Source organism: Sciurus vulgaris (assembly GCF_902686455.1).
Source record: "Sciurus vulgaris genome assembly, chromosome: 3".
Lineage (NCBI taxonomy): Eukaryota > Metazoa > Chordata > Mammalia > Rodentia > Sciuridae > Sciurus > Sciurus vulgaris.
The window spans coordinates 149,544,066-149,560,805 of record NC_136463.1 but is presented as its reverse complement, the minus strand read 5'-3'; the positions used below and the strand labels follow the sequence as shown (position 1 = coordinate 149,560,805).

Here is a 16,740-nt window from a genome sequence, read left to right as displayed (position 1 = left end):
AAAATCCTCATTTAGCTGACAATTGGGGTCTGGCTCTTAAATTGCCATCAGCATCCCATGTGCATGCCTCTGGAGAGACCAAGCTCTAGGGCAGGAAGTAAGACAGGCCAGTAGGGTGAATAGCTTCCTTTCCCAGGGCCAGAAAGGATAGAAAAGAAGGCTACATGAAGTATGTAGTCTAGAAGGTCCTTAACAACAGCTTCTCTGAAAACACGCTGTGTCCAGAAGAAAGGACAGGAAGGTGCTGCCTGCTGACTTCCCTTCCGCCTGGGGCCTGAGTGCAGGTACAAAGTTAACTAGAAGACTAGCAGCCTTGGGTACGTAGTCATCGTGCAAGTATTGATATCTCAGTATTGGCTGCCCAGTGCAAGGATGGCCCAGAAGCACTCCAGTTGATTTTCAGTAGGGACTGTTGGAGCAGCTTAATGGAAGACAGGATCTGGGAAAAGAGAGAAATTTCTTCCTTCATTTTCTTCACACAGTCATCCACCAGCCTCTTCATTGCTTTGGGCAGTTCTTGTACAGCTTGCTAAGGTCTAGGGCGGCATAACCTCAGCCCACCATGAAGGTGATCTGATCTCAGTTGCTGATGTGGGAGTAGGGAAGCTCTCTCATCATCTGCTCATACAGGATAATGCCATAGAATAGACATCAGATTGGGTGCTGAATGGATTATTATCCTCCATTCAGATCATCTCTGGGATTATCCATAACACAGAGTGGGTGAGTTGTTGACCTGCTGAGAACCACTCCAGTATGACTTTATTGTCCCCAAACCAAAATCTCCAATTTTCATGGTTAAGCTGAAATAGGTACCTTCTTAGTAAAGAAGCCAGGCAGTTTACATCCAACTTGGATTTTGTGTCTCTGTGGATGATGTTCTTTGCATGCAAGTAGTACATTCCCCAAGGCATCTGCCAGGCACTGTCAATCAGTTGTAATATCTGGAACTTGGTCTTCTGGACATGCAGGGGTTTTTAGAGGCTGCTGCCCTCACACCACTAGGTCACAGTTGCTAGGTTGTCCTTTGTCATTTACTCCATGAAGAGCAGGATGTCCATGTGTTGCTCAGGACAGCCACCTTGTTCCTGAAGACCTGGAACTGCTCTGCAGTTGGGTCAACAACAGTTAGGATCTTGACTGCAATGTCTCCATGCCACTTGCCCTTATAAACTGTTCCAAAGGAGCCTGATCCAATGTGAGCAGAGACTATTACTTTGCCAGCTCTATTTCCAGTAAAGCTTGAATCTCTCTGTCTGTGAGACCTTATTTTGCTTTTCTCTTGGGTCTCAGATCCTGGAGCCTTCTCTCTGTGTGTGCTGGCAACAGGGTTTTGGGCTGTGACCATCCTGTTAGGCTCAGGTTTGGGGGGCTGTTGGACAGGGCTGAATGTGAGCCTGAAATAGGTACCTCTTGGTAAAGAAGTCAATATGCTGTGACTTTGAATTGCATCCTCAGTTGTCCTACTGACCATGTGGACAGTATGTGTGAATGTCAACCTCTGCCTCTGGGAGAGGGAACCTTCATGGGAATGTTGAAATTGAAGACATGGGGCATGGAATATCTGTGCAGGGAACTAACAGTTATCTGTGAAAGAGACTCTCACATCTGACTTGTTGTCAAAGAAGGTAGTGCTGGGGCCTCTTTATCACCAATAGTGAGATTTGGAAACCGTTAAGAGTTGTCTGATATTACTCCAGTTCACACACATAGTAGGTACTTCGGTTTTACAGTGCTCATGAAATTTGTAGCCATGAGTCAGACATTGAAATCCATTTAACAGGAACTTCTGACATGTCACAGAAGGCAAGCAAGCTTCAGGAATGTCTTCCTCAAGTTGTGTGTTGGGAACATCTACTTGATGTTCTTCTCCAATCAAGACACGGCATCAATATTTGAATCTAATCTAAACGTGATTTTTTTACCTTTATTTACATGTAGAAGACTGAACACTGCACAGCACTCCCGTTGTAGGCCCCTCGCCTTGAGGCTATCATAAAGCAGTCATGCAAACTCATTGCATCCCACACATTGACCACTGTTCTTTGCTTATTTGGCAAGTAAACACTGGCAAGTGTTGCTTGTCTTAGAAGAATCTGTGAGTTTGTCATAATCAGAGGCTGGGTACTCATAGCCAGACTGATGAAATACTATAGAGAAGATGCAGTTAGAGCCGTAGAACATCGCATCTTTAGTCTAAAATCATTACTGAGGGTCTTCCAAGATCCCTGTCTGTGCTGTTGATGAAGCTTAAACAATTTAAACCTGAGGGAACAAGGCAGCACCAGTGTCCTGTGGTCCAGCTGCTGGTGTCTGGTCCACTCCTCCTCCCTGCCTTGGGTGAGGGAACAGGAGGAGGTCACATTCTGGAGGGTCTCCAGCCCAGGGATTGGTCCCTGGGAAGGCTTGCATCCTCGCACTTCCACTTCAAGGCACATGCCCCAAAGTCTGTCAGCTGGCCCTTTTGGAGGCCCTTGGAGAGCGACAGAGAAGCCTTCCTGTCTCCTCTTCCCTTTGCCATCTAGGATGGTAGTCCCCAAATTGAGGAGAATTTAATCTTAACATTTTGAATGTTTCAATCCCATGAACATGATAGAGCTCTCCATTTATGTCTTGATTTCTTTAATGAGTGTTTCATAGTTTTCAACATACATAGTATATGTATATATTCTTATATATACCTAAACTATCTATAAGAACATATACGTAGTTTTTGTTAAATTTCAAATTTTGGTTGTTTGTTGCTAGCATATAGAAATATAATTAACTATTGCATTTTGATCACTTATCCTATGACCTTGCTAAACTCCCTACTAGTTTTGGGGACTTTGTTTGTAATGTTCTTTGGAATTTTCTCCATAAACAATCCTATCATCTACAAATAAAGATTCCCTCCCCAATCTGAATGACTGTTTTTCTCATTGTACTGACCATGCTTTCTTTCATGGAGATGTTAAATTGCAGTGGTGAAAAGAGAATATCTTTGTCTTGTTTCCCTTTAAGTATGATGTTAGTTGTAGATTTTAATAGTTGTCCTTTATCCATTTAAGGCAATTTCCTTGCATTCCTAATTTATTGTTATCATTGTAAAGACATTTTAATTTGTTGAATAATATGGAGAGAATCATGTTTGTTTTCCTCTAGTCTGATAATCTGGTGAATTAAATTGATTTTTCAAAAACTGAATCAACCTGGCATTCCTGAAATAAACTCCACTTAGTGATTCTGTATTTTCCTTTTTTATATATTCATAGTTTACTAATAGTTTGAAGGGGATAATTGTTTCTATGTTTGTGGAGGAATTTAGTCTTTATTTTTCTCTTATAATACTGTTTAGTTTTAGTGTTAGGATAATGCTACCCTCATAAAATGCATTGGAGAGTGTTTCTCTTACTTTCTGAAAGAGAATATGTATGGAGCTTGTCTTACTTCATTCTTAAAGATCTTCTAGAATTTGTCATTAAAGCATATAGGCCTGGAATTTTTTTTGTTGAAAGGTTTTTAACTACACATTTGATATCTTTAATATTTATAGGACTATATGATTTTTTTTGTTGTTTTTAGTGAGTTTAGGTAGTTTTTATCTTTTAAGAATTGTTCCACTGTAAGTTCTTGAATTTATGGGCATAGATAATATACCTTTATTATCCTTTTAGTCTGTGGGGGTTGATTATGATAGTCCCTCTATCATTTATAATATTAGTTATATTTGTCTTCTCCCTTGGCCCCCCCTTGGTAGTCTGGCTAGAGGTTTATCAATGTTATTGATTTTTTTAAAAGCCAGCTTTTCATGTTATTGATTTTGTCTATTGCATATTTTAAAGTTAACCAGTTTCCCCTCATGTTTATTATTTTTGAAAGGAAAAATCAGGCACTATTAATAATTAAACCAAAACAAAAAGCATAAACTGGAAATATTCTGGGGAAAACAGGATGTATGCCATCCTGCCTGTGGGATACACAGAGACCAGAAAAAAGGTAGATGGGAAAATACGTGGGAATAAAAAGTCACAGTATTTTGCAATCTATAATAGACAATCAGGATAAAGGCAAAAGAGACTATAAACACTCTGTAGAGATTATCATTGAGGTTCTGCTCCTTTTCCTCAAGTCCTGTGTCCCATCTGCATGGTAATTTAAGGATTTCCATTTTCAGTAGAGTTGTGTCCATATGTCTTCAGAACATCTCAAATCTCTTGCACATGATTTTGGCCAAGAAAACCTACACAATAGTGTTTAAACAGATTTTAAATAATATTTATAAAGCGGTTGTTTAGAATTCAGTGTCTGAGTAAAATGTTATCCTAGCTGTATTCAGGATGTTGGTTCATTTTTTCACGAGACTTAGCTGCATTGTTCAATGTTTAATATGTTCTTGAATTCCATGAGTCAATAAATCAGATGGCTGGAATGGAATAATTTTGTTTTTGGAAGAAAAAAGAGTTATGACACTATTTCTTCTGTGTATTTGTGAAAAAATCTCTGTCTCTCTGAGAAACATGTTTTTCATTTGGGCATTCATACATATCTTAAATAACTGATATGAAAGTTAACTATGAGAAATGCAATGAGATCAATATCCCTACAATCATAAGGGTGTTTCTTTGTATTAATCAAAGATTAATACAGCCCTTCAAAAGACATGAGCTCTGAGATAAGTAAGCTAGTACAGGTCAGTATGACAAGAATGTGTCTCATCAGAAGTGTAGGAAATTTCAGGAGGGTGAAAAAACTAGAAATCAAAATACATTCTGTGGGATAGGGTTATGGCTCTGTGGTGGAGCCACTGGGTTCTATCCTCAGCAACACATAAAAATAAATAAATAAGTAAATAAATAGATAAATAAAACCAAGGTATTGTGTCCATCTACAACAATAAAAAATATTAAAAAAAAAATACCATCCTGCCTGTTTTATTCAGTTTTTTTGCTGCTGTTACCAAAAGATCTGACAAGAACAGTTAGAGAAGAAAAAGTTTCTTTTGGGGCTTATAATTTCAGAGATCTCAGTCAATAGATGGAACCATTGCTCCGGTTCCATTGTGTAGCAGAACATCACAGCAGAGGGGTATGGTAGAAGAAAGTTGCTCAGGACAAGGCCATCAGGAATCAGAGAGAGAGAGAGAGACTCCTCACCAATGACAAAATACACACCCTAAAAGCACACCCCCAATGACCCATCTCCTTCAGCCACACCCTACCTGCCTACAGTTACACCTAGTTAATCCATTCAACTGGATTAATGCACTGATTAGGCTAAAACTCTCATAATCCAGTCATTTCACCTCTAAAATTTTTTGCATTGTCTCACACATGAGCTCTTGGGGGAACACCTCATATCTAAACTATAACACCCACAGTACATTGAATTCAAAAAAATTAGTTTATAATTCTTATTTTCAGGATCTGTTCCTTTAATTATGAAGATCCTCTGATTCTTTTGTGGATCTCAATTTTATTTAAATACAGATGGTACCTTATTGTTACAGTAGTAGTAACTTTACAGAATATGAATATTGAGTATATTTCACTAAAACATTCTGATTGAGCTCAAGGTACAAGTTGGAAATCTTAGTAAAATAATTATTAGATGGTAAAACCTTCTTTAATAAGATTATTTTACAAAGTAGAATTGTTTCTCCTCTAGCCCTCAACAAATAGAAGAATCCATATCCACAGTACTTTGTTTCTTCCATATAACTGTCAGTATAGAAGACCCACCAAGATAATAAATCAATCAAATTGACAATAAAATAAAATTTCTACATTAGCTTTGAAGTATCATCTCTTGAAACCTTTGACAGCTTGGCTCGTTTCATTTTCAACCCCCATACGCACTTTTCCTGGAAAGCATCCTGGCTTCTTAAAATAACTGTTTGTGGAAAATATTCGTTCTAGCTGCAGTGCTACCAAGTTACATTTTTTTGTTCTTATATAAACTGAACAGCTTAATAAATTCAAAAGGACTACTATTTTATATTATAATAAAAATGAGGTTCACATATTCCTTATTCTACAATTGCAGTATTAAAGACTTCTTATACAGAAAGCTTTATTTGTCCTGGAAAATTAACCAATATGCCTGGTTCTGTTTGCTGTATGATCATATGCAAGTTACTTAAACTCTGTAATTTTCTTTCCATATTTTTAAAATACAAAAGATTAAATAAGTTAATAAATATCATTAGAAGACAATTGTCTGTTCATGTCTCCCATTTTTATATGACTTGTGAAGAAAGTCATTGGATGCCATTTTATCTGAACAATCTTTTGTTTCATATATCATCTTCATTTGTACATGAAACAGACTTGGAATAGAGAGCTAGTGTCTCCCTCTGGGGCAAAGGAGGGGTAGGTTTACTATCAATTACTAAAGTTTAGGTTCTCTTAAGTTCAGAAATTCCCTCCTAAAACACAATCCGCTACACGTACCATGGCCCCCTAGAACCTGGGGGCCTTGAGAACTAATTGCAAGAATGCTGATGCTCAGGCCATTTGTTGTATCATCAGTACCAACATCTCTCATCCCTGTCCCTAAAAAATTGTGGCAGAATAACTTGTTAGCTTGCAGGCAGGGTAAAATCTTGGATCCTTTTCAGTTCTTTTTCACCCTTTTCAGTTCTTTACCCATATTAAAGTTTTAGAATCTTAAATATAGAAGATGATCAACAAATAATGATATTAATATTTACCGCATCAACATAATGTATATAGCTTCAAAAATTTCAACTATCAGCCTGGTGAAGTGGCACATGCCTTAATCCCAGTGACTCAGGAGGCAGAGGCAGGAGAGGATCGAAAGTTCAACGTCAGCCTTAGTAACTTATCAAGGCCTAAGCAACTTAGTGAGAACCTGTCCCCAAAAATAAAAAGGCCTAAGGATGTAACTCAGTGGTAAAGCACTCCATGTCAGTCTCCAGCACAACCCCCCTCCAAAATTAATCTATCAATACTTCTAGGAATTTATCTGGCTGAAAATTTCAAGGTTTGTGAAAAACATGGATATTAATTGTGAAATTTTTATAAATAATGAAAAATTGGAACCAATCAAAATGACCATTTTTAAGTTTTTGATTGCCACAAGAAAGCTGCCTTATAAAACCACTCTAAAACTTGTACCATATGCAAATAATCATTTATTCTCCTACAGTGTTTATAAGCTCTGTTCTGTCTGTCCTCTTCTGGGATGAAGCAAAATTTTCTGTTCTAAAACTTCCACTTTGTTACTTTTGATATTTTCTACTTTTCAGATATGAACTTCTGTCTTTCCATTCATTTCAAGAGTGTTTGCCTTTGCCTCATGGAGTATGGTCCTAATAGCTGGTTTCAAGTTTTTGTGTGATATTTCCAACGTCTAAATCAGGAGTTGGCAATTCTATGAGCCAAATATAACCTTCTGTCTGCTTTTGTACAGTTCATGAGCAAATAATTGTTTTGTTTCCACAATTATAATAGTTGGGAAAAATCAAAAGAAGAATAACATTTTGTGATGCATGAAATTATGTGAAATACAAGTTTTGGTTTCCATAAATAAAATGTTATTGAAACGCAGCCATGATTATTTATTTACATATTGTCTATGACATTTTTGTACTACAATGACAGAATCGAGTCATTGTGACAGAGAGCATATGTCCCACATGCTGTAAAATATTCCTCCCATCTGCCTATTTACAGAAAAATCTTGCTCCTGATCTGGGTTATCTCAGACTTTTCATCTGTTGATTGTCTTTTGCCTTATGAATTGGGCATATTTTTCTGGTTCTTTGTATGTTGAGTAATTTTGGATTGTATCCTGGAATTTTTTAATATTATATGGTGAGACTCCAAGACCTGTTCAAGTCCTCTGGAGAATGTTAGATACTTTTGTTTTAACTATCATCCTAGTTTAGATTCACACCTCAAGTTCTATTTCAGCCTCTGTGAGAAATGGTTCTAATGTCATTTCAGTTTTCAAAGGCTTTGCTAGGGTGCTTTGCATTCGTTCTATGTATGCATCACTTGGCTGTAAGCCTGAGACTTGTGTTGATTCATACATAGAATTAAGGAATCTCCTTCCTCCCCCAGCACTCTCTTTGGTTTTCCTCATATTTTCTACAACTCTATAGGGATCCCTTTCTTCAGTTAGAAATGTGGGATTCTTTTCAGGGGTATAGCTGCCAATGCTGTTGTACAGTTATGCACTATGAGAATTACCCTTATGTCAGCTCCAACAGATAAAGCAAGGTGGGAGTAAGGGAAATTCAGGCCCTTTTTCAAGTTGTGAGTCCTCTCCACAATCCATCTGCTACATTATTTTCCAGTCCTCAGGTAGTTGCATATTGTTCAGAGGTTTTATTTGTGTAAGTTTTTAGCTACTGTAGATTAAGGATTTAGATTTCTAGGAAATAAACACACACTAAACAATGCCTTAATAATTCTTATAACATTATTTCGGTAAAAATTTGCTCTAAATTTTTGAACTTTCTTGGGATTAAGAATATGCAAAAGCCAATACCATGGTGGGTTTACTCAGGACCATCAATACTCATGAATCCTGAGAATCTCAACTAGAATAGGAGAGTGGATGGATTCCTGTGATAAAAGCAAGTTAACCTGAATGAAGAGGAAATCTAAGTGGACTCACAGTATTTATTGTTATATTTAATATAAGAAATTGTGTGGCCAATGAGATTAGGACTTTAGTTTGCAAGTAAAAAGTAGGTAAAGAATTAAAGAGTGCTTTGCAAACCCAGGAGTAGGGTTAGTGTGGTGGAAAGACTAACTCCCTCCCTCCAAAAGCTGTCCATATCCTAATCCCTGGAACCTGCGAATATGTTACTTTACACAGCAAAAGGGTCTTGCAGATTAAGATAAGGATCTTGAGATTCAGAGATTATCTGTGTTACCTGGTGTGGATGTAATTACAAGGTTTTTATTTTTCTCTTAACATCCCAAATACAAGACTCTTTATAACAGAAAGAGGGAGGTGAAAGTACAGAATCATAGAAGTGATGCTGGAAACAGGAGAGAGAGAGAGAGAGAGAGAGAGAGAGAGAGAGAGAGAGAGAGAGAGAGAGTATATTAATAAAATATTATAGTATATTGGTATAATTATTTTATTAGTTATCGATCTCTTACTGTGCCTAATTATAAATTGAAGTCTATCATAGATATGTATAGAAAAAACATAGTATATATAGAATTTGGTACTGTGCTCAGTTTTAGGCATTCACTGGGGGTCTTGTAACATATCCCCAACAGATAAAGGGGGACTACCATATCCCCCTGGGTCTTGATGCTCTGCGCATAAATATGTGCAGATAGTCATTGGTAGTGGAGAGGGTGAATGGGCAGAAAGGAGTATATGACATTTTTTAAAAAAACATTATTTGATCTATTTCTGAAGGCTCCCACCTGATGGAACTAATGGGGAAAAGAATCATACTTAAGAGGGAAAAATATGACTGTCAACTTCTTAGATTTGTGACTTTGGGAACTCACAATCCGAGATTCAGTTACTTTATCTGCAATATGAGGGTGTGATGATTAAAATAAATTTTAATTATAAAAACTCTTATCATTTCCTTTTGTTTATAACAGAAAGACTGTTTTAAGCTTATTGTTCCATTTCTTTTTATTTGTCTATCTTTAACTATGTGATTAGTTTCAATATTTTCTTGTAATGGCAGCTAAAATGTCACTGCTGACCTCCATCTCATGGAGCTTCAGTGGCTTTATTTATTGCATTCATTCCTCCTGACCTCTCCGGAGCATATGACATCATCAACTGACTCTTATTCTCTTGTGCACACTCACTGCCCTTGAGTTTTAGGAAAGAGCACTCTGAATCAAGCACAATCGGACTCACATCCTCAGAACTGAGCTAAAGTTGGGCTCTACATTATAATGAAACGACTACTGTTTCATGGGAGCTGGACACAATTCAGACCTGTGACTCTCAAGTATGGCTGTTTTTGTAACCATGGTTCATCTACAGTGCTGTTTTTCTGTCTGGGTGACTAGAAGTCTCCCTGTGGCAGACACATGCCAATTCCTAGAGGTTGGCCACAGTTCCCTGCCACATGGGCTTCCCCAACATGACTACTGATTTTATTGAGCCAACAATGAGAGTCTTTAAAGTGAGTCTGCTGGCAAGATAGAATCTCATACAGCATATGTAATCATAGGAGTGACATCCCACCCCCTTTGCTGTATTCTACTGTTGAGAAGTCAGTCACAGGTCCTGCCAATATTTGTGGGAAGAGGTTTACGTAAAGCAAACACCATTAGGGATCAAGGGGCCATCTTAGAGTATGTCAGCCACAGGGTGGGAAGACAAGTTCAGTTTGGACATGCTGAGTTTCATGTAACATCCAAATAAAGATTATTGGCATATTTGGGTCTAGAACCAGGAGATCAATTTAGGGATGGATTTATGAATTCAGATTCCACATTGTAGATCTACAAATGATAGTTAAAATGTTAACTGTATGAGATTGCTCAGGGAGAATGTATACAGAGGAATGTAGACATCTGTGGAGATGGAGAGGAATTAAATATCCTCTCTCTAAACTTGAGGACAACCAAGCCGTTCCTCACATTTCTCATTTTAACAATAAAACAAAACCCTCTTCTATTTTCTCCACATCTATTTCCTTATTTTGTTTGCTCTGCTCTGGATTTTTACCTTTTTCTGGATATTACTCTTAAATGAAGGAATTAAAATTAGAGACATTACTTTAATAAACATTGTCATTAATCCCCAGTGAAGCAGAACTACTTCTAGGGTGTTTCATGATCTATTTTTTTCCTCCCATTAATATCATTTCAAACTTTTAAACAATTTATTTCACTCTAAATGGCCTGTCACTTACCTTAGACAATATGAAACCCAAAAATAACTGAAGTAGTCTCAAAGTAATTAGAAACCTTAGAACATTTCTAGTAGTAATTTAAAAGAGTAAGAAGTGAACATGTAATTATTGACATTTTTAATAAATTAATTTGGGTAATCTTGTTGAAGGGTAATAAATAACAGAAAAACAACTTTGCCAGTATATTAAATAAAATTACAACAGCATACCTGGTTTAGTTTTATAGATTTAGGAATGAGAATTTATAAGAAAATTATAAATTGTATAATTTACAAAATATAAATTGGGCAGTAATGTGAGTTCTTCCATTTAACACCAAATTATCAAAAAAGTTGAAAAAGAAGGGTTATTGGGGTGAGTATAGTGGTGCACACCTGTAATTTCAGAGACTTGGAAGACAGAGGCAAGAGGATTGAAGTCTGAGCAACTTAGCAAGACTTCTCAAAATGAAAAATAAACTGGTGGGGATATAGCTCAGTGGTAAAGCAGCCCTGAGTCCCCTGAGTTCAAGCCCCAGTACCCCAAAAAATGGGAGCCGGGTATTGTGGGGTGTGGAGTTTCTTTGGGGGATAATGCATATGTTTGAAATTATGATGATGGATGCATAACTTAGTGAGCATAGTAAAATCCATCAAATTACATACTTGGTAAAGTGTATGGTATTTAAATTTTATCACAATAAAACCATTAAAAAGACAAAAGTGGGCAAAATGTTTACTTGAAAACAGCATTTGTTTCAGCTGCCATATCTTTGTTCCTCACTAGGACCAGGGGAAAGGTGGAACACTTAACAATTCAGAAGTTGCTCAGTTGACAAGAGATCAGAAATTTTGCTCCCTTGCTGCACATAGATGATATATATATATATATATATATATATAAAAGTTTATATATATAATGTATATATAGTATATTTATGCAAATATGATCTAATATTTTATATATAAAATATAAAATAGAATATATAACATGTACATATATACAAATAAGTATAATATATAATATACATTTACATTGTGTATATTTGTAAACTATATGTAATATACAATAATATTTAATATTTAATATATGTACATAATTTTTTATACGGTGATGTGTGCACTTTCGAAGAACAACAAGAGATAGTAAAACAACCAGAGAGTAGTAACAGTGAAAAGTCCCTAACATATTTGAACTTGAAGGGGCAAAAGGAAGGAGTAATATTTCCAGAGCATGGGGTGAATTATTATACATATATGTGTGTGTGTGTGTGTGTGTGTGTGTGTGTGTGTGTGTATGTGCGCATACCCCTTTCTTCAGGGAACTTTGGAATTAATCAATCTCTCTCCAAATTCATATTGACAAACAACTGTAGTGTTCAGAGATAAAAATTTGAATTTAGTAACTTCAATATTTAAGAAAGCAGTTTATATATCACTATAAAATTAGACTTAGGTACTTTATAATAAATGCAAAACAATTGCATTGGTTATTGACTGTTTGACTTCCCAGATCCATTTTCTACCCTTCTATTCTTTTCTGTGCTATAAGAACTGACCTTTCTGGACAGCATCATATAGACTTTTCCAGCTTTTGGTTGGTTTTGGCCCATGGAAGGAGGGAGGGAAGAGAACCTGGCAGTTGTTTTCCCTATTGGGACTTGGTTCAGGCAGCAACTGATTCCCCTCCTGCAGATCTAAACTCTTGTCGTGCACCTGACCCACAGTTGCCACTCATAGCATGCTCTGAAAACTACTCCTTCCCTCTACCCCTTCAAGTTCAGATGGTGTTAGGACTTTCCACTGTTACTACTCCCTGGATGTTTTACCACATCTTGTTCTTTGAAAGTGTGTACACCTCTGTAATCAATCCCTTCACTACATCTGTCATTATTTTCTGATTAACACTTTGAATATACCATCAGGTTCTTGCTGGGATCTCAACTGATTGAACTATACTATATCTTGTATTTGACTATGTACCATGAAGAAAAACGTTGCCCAAAACACAATAACAAAAACTACAGAAAGGTTGGGAATGATGCACACTGACTTCAACCTGGTGGTTCTTTCTGAGGAAGAGAGGATAGGAGTAAAGTGGGAATTAGGACTTTTTTAGCTCTACCTAAATTGCTTCATTCTGAGAATAAAATTTAACTTTAGAAAAACAAAATCTAAAATGTGTATGGAAAATTGCTAATGCTTGTTTGGTCTCAGTCATGGAAATGTGGATGTCTCTTTCCTGTATTTTTGAAATTTAAATGAGATGAAATGTACTCTATTTCACAAAGAGTACAAACCTACCCTGCATAACAGGTTGGTATATAAATGAATGGGAATTTGGTGTAAATGACTAAGAAAGGCAAAACAGAAACTGAGTAAGGTCTTGGACTAACCACACAAAAAACATAGCTTAGTCTATGTTTACAAAAAACATAAATTCCTATTGTTCCCAAGAGATGGCTAAAATTCTATTTCTGGATTATCAGAGAAGTCTCTTAAGGAACTGTTCTGCTGATTACTTATCTTTTCTAGACCTCCTCTGAATTCACAAACTTTGGCATTTTATTTTACCCTCCCTGGTTGTCAGTCATGTTGTTTATGTAGGATGGACTCTGTGCCCTTTTGCAGAGGAGATCCTGATAGGCATAAATCAAACCAATCAACCTATCCCAACCATGGTGATTGATTCAGAAACATTCACTTAACCTAAACAGAATCAGTGCAACCTAAGACAACCTTGTAGGGCTTTCAGGAAAAGAAGTTTTGCCTCTTCCTCTGGGCTCAATAAAATAAGGATATGAGGAAGATGGGAATGTGGCAGCTATCTTGCTACCATAGGAGTAGCCAACCCAATCATGAAGCTCCAGGGAGGCAGAGTCAGCTGATTGATATTCTAGTTTTGCCTAAGGTTGTGGTGAGCCTTGTGCAGCCCTAACTGAAGAGTTGGGTTGTAGGGTCCTACAATACCCTTTTTTTTTTTTTTTAACTATTTTTGGATGTTGATAGACCTTTATGTTATTCATTTATTTATATGTGGTCCTGAGAATCAAACCCAGTGCCTCTCACATGCTAGGCAGGCACTTTACCACTGAGCCACAACCTCAGCCCCTACATACCTTTTTATTTCTTTTTTTTATTATTATTAATTTAGCTTGACAGTCCAAATAATACAGAGACACATAGTGCCCTGTGACTCAACAAATATTCTCAGATCAATGGGCAGGGTAGATCTGCCAAAGTAGGTTGTCATTGTCAGTAAGGCAAGAATTGTGTTTGACGGAGAGTAACATAGTCATATAGCATGTCATATACAGTAAGTTCAGAGTTTGGCAGTTCAGGCTGATACAGTGACCCTGCAAAGGCCACTTTTTGGTTCTCTATCCTAGACATGGATCACACTCCCAGTGTTAACCTCAGGATCCAAAGTAGCTATTGAACAACCATCATGTCTGTGTTTGAGGAAGAAGAAGAAGAAAAAAAAGGGGAAGAACAAAAGAATATACTTTACAGCTAAATCCATGTTTTGTAACTATTTATTCTAGATGGGCTCCTGACCTAAAGATCATCGACCAAAACTTTAATATTATATCTGGAAAAAAATCCTGCAAATGAAGTATTTTAGCTGGAGATAAAGCTACCTGTGGTAGACTAAATAATGACCCCCAAATCCCTGAAACCTGAGAACATGTTACACCATATGGCAAAAGGGATTTTGCTAATGTGATTTACTTAAGGATTCTGAGGTAGGAAGATTATCCTGAATTATCCAGGTGGGCCCAACATAATCACAAATATTTTTCTTTTTTTCCCCATGAAAGAGTAGGATTTATTCAAGTGAGATGAAATGAGAGCTCCTGCAGGGTGAGAGGGGACCTAATAGGGGTTGCTACTTAAATGTATTAGTCTAGGGGCTCACATAGCTGCTGGGTAGGGGCATTGGTCAATACCTATGCTAATCAAGTGTTGGAGAAGTGATAAGGGTATTGGTTCAGCCTTCAACATTCTGACTGTTTAGCCCTTGAATCTATAGCCTTCACTGGAGTCTGTCTAACTTCCCTTTTCCTGCCACCCTAGGACAAAGGAGTTTGCTGGAATTTTTGGAATACTGCTACAGGTTAATCTCATGGAATGGTCTTTACATTTAGAGAAGTCATTATGGAGCCTATTTTCTTAACTCTCTGCCTGTTTTATTATCTATCTACCCTATCTTTTTCATTTCCCAAACCACTGAAGAGGTGTCCCTAACTGCTGTTAGGCAGAGGGGGTGATGACTGCTCTGACTACTACAAGCTGAAAGGGGAATTGAAAGCTTATAGCAGTCAGGGTCCTCCTCCAAAGGCCTATCTAAGGGCCTCCAGTAAATGGGGATTTCATTTTGGATTCCATCTGTATGACCATCTGCCCCTATCAGGGCAGTCCAGAGATCCAAGGTGGTGGTTGGTGGGTGACTGGACAAGATGTACATAGGGCAGGGATCATGCCTTCTGACCAGTCCTGGATGAGTCACCAAAAGATGAAACCAGATTTTCAGCTGCTGCTATAGAATTACAGCAGACTCCAGCCACCTGCCAGTGCCTTCTTCCTGGGTTCTTGTCTCATGAATTCCAAGAATGAAATCCATGGATGAGGAAGAGTGATGGAAAAGAGTAGTATTTATTTAAGTGAGAAGAAAAGAGAGAGCTCCCACAGGACAAGAGGGGACCCAATAGGGGTTGCCCACAAATGTCTTTATAAGAAAAAGGCAAGAGGATTAAAAGCAAAAGAAGGAGATGGGACAATGGAAATAGAGGTTGGAGTGATAAGATCAAAAGGTGAAAGAAGTCATAAGTCACAGAATATAGGTCACTTCTAGAAACTGAAAAAAATGAGTAAATAGATTTTCTCCTAAAGCCTATAGAAGGCAGGCCTACTGACACCCTGACTTTAGTCCAGTGAAACTGATTTGAGACTTCTGAACTTCAGAAGTGCAAGATAGTTTTTTGTTTTTAAGTCACTAACTGCAAAGCAATTTCTTACATCAGCATAGGAAACTAATATACGATCTCAGATAAAACTAGCATTCTCTTACCACGGAAAGAGGCTGTATCAGTTTCTTTTGGAGTGGAAAATAAAGTGCCTGGAGTGTTGTGCCCTCTCTAGATGTATTATTGCTTGGGAACAGCAAGTTTACAAGATGATTACCATCACATTCTTCCAATTCTAAAAAGTATAGTTCACATAAAAAGAGAATTGTCTTAAACCAATGCCCCAATGCTCTTTAATTTGGAAACATACTTAGCTGAAAAGTTCCCACATTTATCATTTCATCAATTCTTGTAAAATGCTTTTTTTTTTTTTTTCTTTCTCTTGGCAGTGGTGGTAGTGTGGCAGAGAGGTATAACACCTTGTATTTGCCACTGCTTTAGTTAACAAAAAAGGGAAAATGTATTTGCAACTGAATTTCAAAGAGTGGGTTAGAAAGTTTTTACTTGTATTAGAAAACTTACCACTGAAAGTCTGATTGTCCTGAATACAATGGTTACAAAAGGGATATTTGGAAAATTTAATCGCAGTGTAATTTTCTAGTGTTATTGATACATACTAAGCATTTTTGAAAACCTTCATGTAAAACTTCCCTGAATGGAGTCATAATGAACCAGAGTTCTTCCTAAAAAGGGACAGCCATGAAGGTTTTCCTCTTTCTTTTGACAGCTGGGTGGTGAGAAAAATCTTGTTATAAATAAACTAAATCAGAACAATCAAATGCCTAAAATAACAAACTACTATCATTATGAGAAACAATTATATAATAATGCTCAGAGGAAAATGATATTTTCTTTAGAAGAGTCCAGGCAAAATGGAATAAAAAATTTTTTAAATTCTTTATTATAGGGTTTCTTTAATGCTCATTAGTGACGTTTCCCA

At 37.0% G+C, this 16,740-nt stretch overlaps 1 pseudogene across 1 annotated transcript; it reads right to left on the bottom strand.

The window, feature by feature from the left end:
- Positions 1–296: 296 nt before the first annotated feature.
- LOC306655777 (RAF proto-oncogene serine/threonine-protein kinase-like) lies at positions 297–2,184 on the bottom strand (annotated as a pseudogene). The gene has a single exon. The product of its transcript is annotated as an RAF proto-oncogene serine/threonine-protein kinase-like (transcript).
- Positions 2,185–16,740: the final 14,556 nt, after the last annotated feature.